The sequence below is a fragment of the Chiloscyllium plagiosum genome, chromosome 9 (genome assembly GCF_004010195.1).
Source record: "Chiloscyllium plagiosum isolate BGI_BamShark_2017 chromosome 9, ASM401019v2, whole genome shotgun sequence".
NCBI classification, from domain to species: Eukaryota; Metazoa; Chordata; class Chondrichthyes; order Orectolobiformes; family Hemiscylliidae; genus Chiloscyllium; species Chiloscyllium plagiosum.
In genome coordinates, this window is record NC_057718.1 from 11,730,387 (window position 1) to 11,743,011 (window position 12,625).

The window sequence follows — 12,625 nt, forward strand, 5'->3', positions numbered from 1 at the left end:
CTCAGTCTCTGGATTCATTTAAGAAAGAGTTGGATAGAGCTCTCAAGGATAGTGGAATCAAGGGTTATGGAGATAAGGCAGGAACAGGATACTGATTAAGGATGATCAGCCATGATCATATTGAATGGTGGTGCAGGCTGGAAGGGCAGAATGGCCAACTCCTGCACCTATTGTCTATTGTCCGCCTTTCCTGACTGCCACCCGCAGACAGCGTGCAGCCCCAATCCCTTTCTTTCCGCCTTTCTTGCTGATTTTGGCAGCGCTCCGCTCTCCTCCCCTCCGTGTCTCGTGCCTGCAGGAGACTGATGCCAGGCACAGCAGCAGCTGCAGCAAAAATAACCTGCCGCTCCATTGCCTGGCACAAGACAAGTGCAGAGGGGTGACTTGAGCAGCCACTGCTGGCGGAAAAAGCCTACTGCACCTGGTATTCCCAGGCGGTCTCCCATCCAAGTACTAACCAGGCCTGAGTCTGCTTAGCTTCCGAGATCGGGCGTTTTCAGACTAGTATGGCCGTAGGCGCTGGCCCCTGCCTTTTCTCCCTACTTCAAGGCGTGCTGGCCAGCCACATTTTCTTTCTTGCTCTTTCTCTTTATCCCCTTTGGCTTTTTTTTCTCTTTTCTCTTTGCTCTTCCTCCTCCGTGCGTGTTTCCCTCCCTCCGTCCCTCCAGCTGCCTTTCAGGCCAGCCCTTGCCCACCAGGCTCCTGTAGTCTCCCACATCCCCACACAGGCCAACTGCAAGCCCTCCCCCTGCTTCATAGGGCTGCAGCCTGCATTCTCTCATCCTTCCACACTCCTCCACCCCTCCATTTCGGAATGCCGGGCACTGACCAGTGGGGTACCGCACGGATCAGTACTGGGACCGCAGCTTTTTACAATCTATCTTCAGGATATACAAGATGGTATTAGCAATAACATTCGCAAATTTCATCAGCTGGGTGGCAGGGTGAAATGTGATGAGGATGTTAGGAGATTACAGGGTGACCTGGACAAGTTAGGTGAGTGGGCAGATGCATGGCAGATGCCGTTTAATGTGGATAAATGTATGGTTGTCCACTTTGGTGGCAAGAACAGGAAGGCAGATTACCACCTAAGTGGAATCAATTTAGGTAAAGGGGCAGTACAGAGAGATCTGGGGGTTCTTGTACACCACTCAATGAAGGTAAGCATGCAGGTACAGCAGGTAGTGAAGAAGGCTAATAGCATGCTGGCCTTCATAACAAGAGGGATTGAGTATAGAGGCAAAGAGGTCCTTCTGCAGCTGTACAGGGCCCTGGTGAGACCACACCTGGAGTACTGTGTGCAGTTCTGGTCTCCAAATTTGAGGAAGGACTACTTTACGCTGAAAGACTGGAGCGACTGGGCTTGTGTACCCTTGAGTTTAGAAGACTGAGAGGGGATCTGGTTGAGACATATAAGATGATCAAAGGATTGGACACTCTGGCGGCAGGCAACATGTTTCCGCTGCGGGGTGAGTGCCGAAACAGAGGACACAGCTTAAAAATACGGGGTAGACCATTTAGGACAGAGATGAGGAGAAACTTCTTCACCCAGAGAGTGGTGGCTGTGTGGAATGCTCTGCCCCAGAGGGCAGTGGAGGCCCAGTCTCTGGATTTGTTTAAGAAAGAGTTGGATAGAGCTCTCAAGGATAGTGGAATCAAGGGTTATGGAGATAAGGCAGGAACAGGATACTGATTAAGGATGATCAGCCATGATCATATTGAATGGTGGTGCAGGCTGGAAGGGCAGAATGGCCAACTCCTGCACCTATTGTCTATTGTCCGCCTTTCCTGACTGCCACGCGCAGACAGCGTGCAGCCCCAATCCCTTTCTTTCCGCCTTTCTTGCTGATTTTGGCAGCGCTCCGCTCTCCTCCCCTCCGTGTCTCGTGCCTGCAGGAGACTGATGCCAGGCACAGCAGCAGCAGCAAAAATAACCTGCTGCTCCATTGCCTGGCACAAGACAAGTGCAGAGGGGTGACTTGAGCAGCCACTGCTGGCGGAAAAAGCCTACTGCACCTGGTATTCCCAGGCGGTCTCCCATCCAAGTACTAACCAGGCCTGAGTCTGCTTAGCTTCCGAGATCAGACGAGATCTGGCGTTTTCAGACTAGTATGGCCGTAGGCGCTGGCCCCTGCCTTTTCTCCCTACTTCAAGGCGTGCTGGCCAGCCACATTTTCTTTGTTGCTCTTTCTCTTTATCCCCTTTGGCTTTTTTTTCTCTTTTCTCTTTGCTCTTCCTCCTCCGTGCGTGCTTCCCTCCCTCCGTCCCTCCAGCTGCCTTTCAGGCCAGCCCTTGCCCACCAGGCTCCTGTAGTCTCCCACATCCCCACACAGGCCAACTGCAAGCCCTCCCCCTGCTTCATAGGGCTGCAGCCTGCATTCTCTCATCCTTCCACACTCCTCCACCCCTCCATTTCGGAATGCCGGGCACTGACCAGTGGGGTACCGCACGGATCAGTACTGGGACCGCAGCTTTTTACAATCTATCTTCAGGATATACAAGATGGTATTAGCAATAACATTCGCAAATTTCATCAGCTGGGTGGCAGGGTGAAATGTGATGAGGATGTTAGGAGATTACAGGGTGACCTGGACAAGTTAGGTGAGTGCTCAGATGCATGGCAGATGCACTTTCACGTGGATAAATGGATCCTTATCCACTTTGGTGGCAAGAACAGGAAGGCAGATTACCACCTAAGTGGAATCAATTTAGGTAAAGGGGCAGTACAGAGCGATCTGGGTGTTCTTGTACACCAGTCAATGAAGGCAAGTATGCAGGTACAGCAGGTAGTGAAGAAGGCTAATAGAATGCTGGCCTTCATAACAAGAGGAATTGAGTATAGAAGCAAAGAGGTGCTTCTGCAGCCCTGGTGAGACCACACCTGGAGTACTGTGCAGTTCTGGTCTCCAAATCTGAGGAAAGACATTCTGGCTATTGAGGGAGTGCAGCGTAGGTTCACGAGGTCAATTCCTGGAATGGCGGGATTACCTTACACTGAAAGACTGGAGCGACTGGGTTTGTCTCCCCTTGAGTTTAGAAGACTGAGAGGGGATCTGATTGAGACGTATAAGATTATGAAAGGATTGGACATTCTGGCAGCAGGAAACATGTTTCCGCTGATGGGTGAGTGCCGAACCAGAGGACACAGCTTAAAAATACGGGGTAGACCATTTAGGACAGAGATAAGGAGAAACTTCTTCACCCAGAGAGTGGTGGCTGTGTGGAATGCTCTGCCCCAGAGGGCAGTGGAGGCCCAGTCTCTGGATTCATTTAAGAAAGAGTTGGATAGAGCTCTCAAAGATAGTGGAATCAAGGGTTATGGAGATAAGGCAGGAATAGGATACTGATTAGGAATGATCAGCCATGATCAGGTTGAATGGCGGTGCAGGCTCGAAGGGCTGAATGGCCTACTACTGCACCTATTGTCTATTGTCTATTGAAAGAACTTAAATTGGATTGAGTCAATAATTACAAACAACCCAACAATCTTATTATTGCATACAATATGTTTCAAGATCCAGTTGGTTGGTCATAGAATATCTCTGTTACATTTGTAACAGAAATCTCCCCCCAACCTGAACTTGGAATGTGGTCGAGATAGTGAGAGCTTTCATCAAACGTGTCGGTTGGGTCTTTCAGCTATAAAGACAAGCCAAGTGGGCACCTTGTAAGCTCCTCGGTCTCTCTGCACCCCTCTCCAACAACACATATCAGCTCAAGGCTTCTGTTCTGTTCTGTTCAGATTCCCAACTAACCACACACCTGACAACACTGAATCCCCTAACTTGAAATGGTCCATAGTGTTCAGCTGCAAAACTCTCGCCTGGCTGAATGTGGCATTTGTGGACGGAAGGATGCTGCCACCTATCCTCTTTCCATTGACAGGATCTGGAGGACTAATAGCTTTACAGAAGTGTAGGATAAACCATTGCTGAGTCTTAACAAGAAGAGACCCTTGTATCAACAAGATATAGTTTATTACATGATAGCAATTAGACAAAATTTACAGTAGTTTGTTAGACAACATTGTATAGACTATGAGGAGTCCTGTGTTCGGAGGTCTGTATTCTGTAAGATCCCAAGATCTTCTGCTTTATCCCCACCTAGGCCAGTATGGCATTATCAGATTGGGGTGGACTTAGTCTCCCATATTCAACACTGATCTCCGGAAAAGGGATACCCAGTGACACCCACTGTCAACAAAAAGCCTAACTATAAGGAGTACAACTACACAGAGCGGTGATGTTGTGGCTGGGTGACCGTACTTGTATTCCAAGGTCTGGGGTAAGAGAATTGTCACCAATACTTTGAAAGCAAATGTGGTTGACAGCTTGCAAGCAGCAAGATTCCAATTTAGTTTTGTCAATAACTTCAGTAGAATAAAAAATTAAGCATAATGTAAAGCAAACTGTTGAATTTCCATGACTTGTTTTCCGCTCTGCTTCACCCTCAACATTTGGTGTTAACAGAGTATCTTCAAGATGGCAAAACATCCAAAGGTGCTACACAAGTGCATTATCAAAGTGAATGTGAAACTGAGCCACAAAAGGGGATACTACAAGAAAGGAAAAATGGAATCACAAAATAGTTACATCACACAAATGGCCAGTCAGTCTTGTCTGTGAGTGCTCTCTGATGGACAGCACTCACATTTGCATGCATTCCAGATACTAGATTGTTTCTCATGTCACTATTGATTGTCTTTTGCCAAAAAGAAAAACTTGCATTTACATAGTACTTGCCACAACTACTGGATGTTTCAAAGTGCTTCGTCGCAAATGAGGTATGTGCGGGTTGTCATGTAATATCATTGGACTAGTAATCGGAAACCCTAAGCCAATGTTCTGAGGACATGGGTTTGAATCTCACATGATAGATGGTGAAATTTGAATTCAATAAAATCTGGAATAAAAGGGAGCCTAATGGTAACCGTGTAAACACTGTCAACGTTTCTTTGGTAAGAAACCCAACTGATTGTTGCCCTTAAGGGAAGGAAATTTGCCGTACATATCTGGTCTGGCCTACATGTAACCCCAGACCCATAGTAATATGATTGACTCTTAATTGGCCTCTGGACAATTAGGGATAGGCAGTGAATACCAACCTAGCCAGGAAGGCCCACATCTCGCAAACAAATTTAAAAGCACACCTTTGAGGTCTAGTCACTGCGATGTAGAACAGATGACCAAACATTTGGAAAACATTATAGGTTGAAAGGAATGTTCCTCAAGGAGGCAAAAGAGGTAGAGAGGGAGAGTAGTTTAATGGAGGGACTTCGAGTTCTTAGTTGGCTGAAGTCAGGGCCTGGTGGAGCAATGAGTATTCACTCTGTGCCAAGTTTCTGATACTTATAACCGAACGCATCACAAGTAGCACTGAGCATACCACTGAATTTCAAGGTTGAGCTAAACTATCCAAAACATTAACACAGACAAAACAATACACAAGCTGGGTGGTAGGTGTCTCTTAATCCAACATGTTCTTGCAAAGGAATACTCGTCAAGCAAACATTAAAGACAACAATCTGAATATTTCTCAAATTGTTCTAATACATTTTTGCTGATAAGTCTTTTGAAAATTCTCGTTCTTCATTTACAGTAAATCTATGTAACACTCTATGTGATCAGCAAGAAGTGTAAAATGAAATTTGCAAATGCAACTCAGGACCAGAGCAAAAAAACCATAATCAGCATCTTGAGTAATATGGGACTTGTATTTGTTAGCACCCAGAGCAGGCACGATTACATTGGTACTCCATGACCACACATCAGAGACTTAGAGTCATTTTAAATTCACCCTTCCTCATTGGTATTGAGGTGAAGAGTAAGTGTGCTTCTGCTTTCCAGTTATAGCTTGCATGTCACAGTGTCACTGATTTCAGACAATACCAACAATATCATCTAGGGATTGGGGTGTGTGTGGGGGAGGGGACTGGAGAGGGAAAAGTGAGTCTTTAGTGGGGAGGCTCAGAGGCTGGCTGGCAGCTGTTTGCAGTTGATGTGCTGAGGTAAAAAGAGCATTTACTCAAAACAATAAATTAATGATCTGCCAATGAAAATTAATGGAACCTTTTTGAGACGAATTCATTAGAACAGAAAATGTATAATAGGAGTTAAGGGTAATTTAATTAATACTTTATGGGTGGAATTTTATCTCTTCATGAAGGTTTTGGAAGCAGGGAGAGCATTTAATCAAGCAGGTACTGGGGTGTCAGCACCAAACTGAAGTCTGGAACAGGAATATTCCCTGGTTACACTTCTCACTCCACTGGCAAATGAAGCCATTAAGTGACAATTTTATGATCAAGGGTTTAATTCTGCTGATGTGATTATTTGTGGAGTGGGCCTCTCACTATGCAGAACCATGACAAATAAACATGTGTCAATGATTTTTGCCTCCCAGTGGGGGTGAGGCTCCCTCATTCAAAAGGTAATCACGGATCCGGCATTCTGAAGGGAAGGGCCCCATGAGAGCCTTTGCTGATGACCCCACTCCTCCATGAACCTGTTTCTGTTATCAGCTATTTCCAGCCTGTGTTGCTTCCTGAGCCTGGGTGGGTGCATTCCAGGGAGCAGCCTCCCTGGTAACACTGCAGAGCCAAAGACCAAAAGAAAATTTCTGTCCCTTAAATGTTTGACTTATGTTGCTTAAAGCATACTTTTATCTTGCTTTTATCTTGTTTATTTTTCTTATTTATAGAGTCATACAGCATAGAAGCAGACTCTTCAGTCCAACTAGTCTGAGTCGACCATGTTCCCAAACCAAATTAGTCCCACTTGCCTGTGTTTGGCCCGTATCCCTCTAAATCCTTTCTGTTCACATATTTATCCAAATGTCTTTAATGACACTAAGGTTGGTGGAGTAGTGGACAGTGTCGAAGAATGTTGCAGGTTACAGAGGGACATGGATAAGCTGCAGAGCTGGGCTGAGAGGTGGCAAATGGAGTTTAATGCGGAAGAGTGTGAGGTGATTCACTTTGGAAGGAGCAACAGGAACGTAGAGTACTGGGCTAATGGTAAGATTCTTGGCAGTGTAGGTGAGCAGAGAGATCTTGGTGTCCATGTACATAGATCCCCGAAAGTTGCCACCCAGGTTGATAGGGTTGTAAGAAGGCATACAGTGTGTTAGCTTTTATTGGTAGAGGGATTGAGTTTTGGCGCCACTAGGTCATGTTGCAGCTGTACAAAACTCTGGTGCGGCCGCACTTGGAATATTGCATATAGTTCTGGTCACCGCATTATGGGAAACATGTGGAAGCTTTGGAAAGGGTTTAAAAGTGACTTACTAGGATGTTGCCTGGTATGGAGGGAAGGTCTTATGAGGAAAGCCCGAGGGAATTGAGGCTGTTTTCGTTAGAGAGAAGAAAGTTGAGAAGTGACTTAATTGAGACATATGAGATGGCACAGTAGCTCAGTGGTTAGCACTGCTGCCTCTCAGGCAGGTCCTGGGTTCGATTCCTGCCTCGGACGACTGTCTGTGTGGAGTTTGCACATTCTCCCTGTGTCTGCATGGGTTTCCTCTGGGTGGTCCGGTTCCTTCCCACAACCCAAAGTTGTCCAGGTTAGGTAAATTGGCCATGCTAAATTGCCCATAGTGTTCAGGGATGTGTAGGTTATGTGCATTGAGTGGGATACTCTTTGGAGAGTTGGCGTGGACTTGTTGGGCCAAAGGTCTGTTTCCACACTGTAGGGATTCTAATTCTATAAAGATAATCAGAGAGTTGGATAGGATGGACAGTGAGAGCCTTTTCCTTGGATGATGATGGCTAGCACCAGGGGGCAGAGCTTTAAATTGAGGGGGTGATAGATATAGGACAGATGTCAGAGGTAGTTTCTTTACTCAGAGAGTAGTAGGGGTGTGGAACACCCTGCCTGTAACAGTAGTGGACTTGCCAACTTCAAGGGCATTTAAATGGTCATTGGATAGACATATGGATGAAAATGGAATAGTGTAGGATAGTTGGGCTTCAGATTGGTTCCACAGGTTGGCGCAACATCGAGGGCTATGTAATGTTCTATGTTCGATGTTCTCTGTCTTAGTTACAATGTCATAGTTACAATGTCTTTGAAACTTTGTGACTATACTTGCATTCACCACATCCTCTGGCCGTTCATTCCACACATGAACCACTCCCTGTGTAAAAAGGTTGCCTTCATGTCCTTTTTACATCTTTGTCCTCTCTCCTTAAACTTACATCCCCTAGTTTTGAACTCCCTCATCCTAGAAAAAAGACCCTTACTGTTCACCTTATCTATGCTCCTCATGATTTTATATGCTCCATTAGGTCACCCCTCAATCGCCTACATTCCAGTGAAAGAAATCCCAGCCTAACCAGCCATAACTTGAGCCTTCCATTCCTAGCAACATCCTGGTAAATCTTTTCTGAACCCACTCCAATTTATTAATATCCTTCCTATAGCAGGGTGACTAGGACTGTACACAATACTCCAAAAGAGGCCTCACCAACATCCTGTACAGCTGCAATATGATGTCTCAACTCCTTTACGAAGCTAAAGACTCATATGGACCACGTGGACCCCCGCTGTTTGTGACAAGGCCTATACAGCATCAAACTAATCTCCAAACTCCAAAACCTAGGTACTTTTCTCTGCCTTCTGCAACTCAACTTCCTGACTCACAGAACACAATCAGTGAGAATAGCACACAACAGCTCCTCAACATTGTCACCCCATAAGGCTGTGGACTCAGCCCTTTACTATACTCCCTGTACACTCATGACTGTGTGGCCAAATTTCATCCTAACTCCATCTATGAGTTCGCTGATGACACCACCGTTGTAGGCAGGAGCTCAAATATAATGACATGACAGAACACAGGAAAGACAAATATTGTTTGGTGGCTTGTTGTAAAGATAACAATCTCTTCCGCAAAGTCAGCAAAATAAAAGAGCTGATCATTGACTTCAAGAAGCAAGATGCAGTCACATCCCTATCTATATCAAAGGAGCTGAGGTGGAGATAGTCAACAGCACCAAGTTCCCAGGAATGACAATCACCAACAATCTGTCCTGGTCCACCCACATTAATACAATGGTTAAGAAAGCAAAATAACACCTCTACTTCCTCAGGAGGCTAAGGAATTTCAGCATGTCCGTAAAGACTCTTACCAGTTTGTATATATGCACCATAGGAAGTATTCTATCCACATGCATTACAGGTTGGTATGGCAACTGCTCTGCCCAGAACCATAAGAAATTATGGAGAGTTGTGAACCTAGCTCAGTCATCACACAATGCACCCTTCCATCCACTGACTCCATCTACACATCTCACTGCCTCAAAAAGGCAGATAACATGATCAAAGACTCCTCCCACCCCGGTTATAATCTCGCCCAGCCTCTTCCATCGGGGAGAAGATACAAAAGCTTAAACCACGGACCAACAGATTCAAGAACAGCTTCTTCCCTGCTGTTATTAGACTTCTGAATGGAACTCTCAAAAGTTTAAATTTAATGTCGATCTCACTCTTTATGCACCTTCTCTGCACCCACAATATTGTATCCCTTGCTCTGTTCTATGACCCCTTTGCAATTTGTAAGGTATGATTTGCCTATACTACATACAAAACAAGCCTTTCATTGTACCTAGATACATGTGACAGTAATAAACCAAATCAAATCAAAGGTCTGAGCAATGAAGGCAAGTGTGCTAAATGCCTCCTTAGTACTCTGCCTTCATGTGATGCAAATTTCAAAGAATTATGTACCTGAACCCCTAGGACTCTCTGTTCCAGATATTGAAGGTATCAAGGGATACAAAGGTAGTGTGAGAAAATGGTACCGAGGTAGAAGATCAGCTAGAAACGCAGAGCGGGTTCAAAGAAGCCAGATAGCCTATTCCTGCTCCTGTGTTCCGATATCTTATGGTGGATAACCTGCAGTCTACGCTAACAAAGCACAACAGCCACCACACTGTGGGCCAAAGAGAAATAAGGAGATGGAGTGAATGAGTATAATGATGGAAAGGAAATCATTATTTCTTTCAGAGGGATTAAAGCTGAAGGTAGTGAGAATTTGATCTGTGGGAATGAAAAACACAAGTTCAGATTATACAAGGATATTTGGGGTATTTTCAAACGTTGCTGGACAACACAGCAATCAATATCGGAAAGAGAAATGAAAAGTTCAGGACCCTTGCGATTTACTTTATTTATTACAAATTGTGGCAATACAATTCAGAAATAGACTGTACAACTTAGGTGTGATTTTTCTTTTCTATATTTTATATTAGCAAGTTGAGATGTAGGCATTGATATCACCCTCAACAATTCTTGGAACAGATTTCAAAATTCAAGATGTAAAATTGGTCTTAGTTTAATGGAATTGATAACTCACTTAAAAACTTTTGTTAAAGTACCAGATAATCAAATTTCATATGCATTAACATGCTCAATTAACATGCTTAATATTTCACAGCATAAATTGACCTCATTAGTACACCGTACTTTGCATCCTAGTTATACAGTCCCTGCCAAAGATATTTAGCCAAAAAGTATTGTACGTTAGGGAATTTTCCTGGTATTCTGGCCCTCGGTCCTCTCACAATGAGATGAATGATCATCAGCAATGAATTAACTTCTCATTCATTTCTCTTGTGTTTGGAGTTGTGCTGGATTAAGAGCTACCATTTGAAACACTGGGCACACCCTGGGCCCATTTGAGTGTTTAAGTGGTGGGATATTCTATTCTAGAAGGACAAAGTGGCAACTAAAATCAGCAGACAAATGCTCAAGCCACAGTATTCTTATGCTATTGGTGAGTTTCTCAACAAGGACAGCTGTCATATCTGCAGAGAAGGGTGTAACTGAAAACAGTCCATCCAGGTATTTGCCGGTTAGCTGTGAGCATTATTGGCAAGTCTAGCAGTTGTTGAATTGAAAGGCTATTTCGGAGGACAGTTCAAAGTCAGCCACCACATAGACCAGACTGGCTAAGGTGGCAGGTTATCTTCTCAAAGGGTTGCTTGATGGATTTTTGGGATAACTGATGGTGGTTTAACAGTCACCATTACTGAGACATGATCTTCAATGCCAGATAATAGTGAATTTTAAGTGTTACCAGCTGCCATGGTGAGAATTGAACCCATGTCTTCAAAGCATTTATCAGGGTCTCCAGAATACCATTCCACCATCTTCCTCATTAGCTTCAGTTGATGCAGACACTGTGATAACAGCTGATCATAACCTTGGATTGCTGACAGACATATTAAAATTTTAACTAAACATGTAGACAGAGGGTGGTGGTGGAGGGTTGTTTTTCAGACTGGAGGCCTGTGACCAGTGGAGTGCCACAAGGATCGGTACTGGGTCCTCTATGTTTTGTTATTTACATAAATGATTTGGATGCGAGCATAAGAGTTACAGTTAGTAAGTTTGCAGATGACTCAAAATTGGAAAAAAAGATTCTGGGTAATCCAAGATGGAGGACGGAAAAATATCTGGCTGTAACAGCTGTTCCTTTTTTTGAGGTATTTTAGGTGTTGGAGGTGATTTCCTCGAATTCCAGGAGCAGCATTTACTGTTTTATATGCTGTTGCATTGTTTTGGAATTTTGGAAAATAAAAGTCAAAACAACAGCAGTTTTAAAAGGAAGAAGAACAGACAAAGGAAGCACATGGTGAGGACTGTGCAGGAGAGAGAGAGAGAGAGGGAGAGACAGAGAGACAGAAAACCTGCACAGTTACAGCCTTTGCTGTTTTTGAATTCATGTATCGCTGGACATCGGAGTGCGTCTGGGAAAATGAACAAACAGTGAATTTCACAACTGAGCTTGGAGGAACCGGTTTGGATGAATTTCACAACACAGAATCAGATAAATTAATCATTGTTTTAAGTGAGTCCAATAGAAAGGCTGCAGTAGTGAGTAGAGAGAGTTCTTTCTTGATTATATGTTTTTGGAGATATGTCACTTGATTAAACTTAAAATATAAGCTATAGCTATTAATTTAACCTGAGGCAGTGTTTTGTACAGGAATAAGACGGTGTTATTTTCTGGGACAGTAGATTGTGAAGGAGCAAAAATGGCCTTTAGTACAGTGATATGTACCTCTTGTCAGATGTGGGAGTTTAAAGAGAGTTTAAGGGTTACTGCGGATTATATCTGCCAAAAATGCTGTTGGATGTGAATCTTATCAGATCGAATGGATCGGTTGGAAGTTAGAAGCGATGAGGAACTTGAAACAGCAACAGTATGTGATGGATGGCAGTTATAGGAAGGGGGGAAAGTCTCAGATACAGTCACATAGATGGGTTAACTTCAGGAAAGGAAAGAGAGGTAGGCACCTAGGGCAAGAGTCTTTTGTGGATATACCCATTTCAAACAGCTATGCTGTTTTGGAAAATGTGGGGGGTGATGGATTCTCAGGGAATGTAGCACGAACAGTCAAGTTTCTGGTACTGAGACTGGCTCTAATACAATGAGGGGTATGTCGGCTTCCAAGAGATCAATTGTGTTAGGGGATTCTGTAGTCCGAGGTACAGACCGACGTTTCTGTGGCCAGCAGCGAAAAAGCAGAATGGTGTGTTGCTTCCCTGGTGCCAGGATCAAGGATGTCTCAGAGAGGGTGCAGAATGTTCTCACAGGGGAGAGGGGCCAGCAAGAGGTCATT

The 12,625-nt window shown here is 44.3% G+C and overlaps 1 protein-coding gene, 1 non-coding gene and 1 pseudogene across 3 annotated transcripts in view; all 3 read right to left on the reverse strand.

Moving 5' to 3' along the window:
• wdr27 (WD repeat domain 27) overlaps positions 1–12,625 on the reverse strand; it is a 531,763-nt gene that overhangs the window by 33,194 nt on the left and 485,944 nt on the right. The gene's annotated exons all lie outside the window — the stretch shown is intronic.
• LOC122553284 lies at positions 410–518 on the reverse strand (annotated as a pseudogene).
• On the reverse strand, positions 2,005–2,123 carry LOC122553302. The gene has a single exon (XR_006312682.1). It is a non-coding gene; the product is annotated as a 5S ribosomal RNA (ribosomal RNA).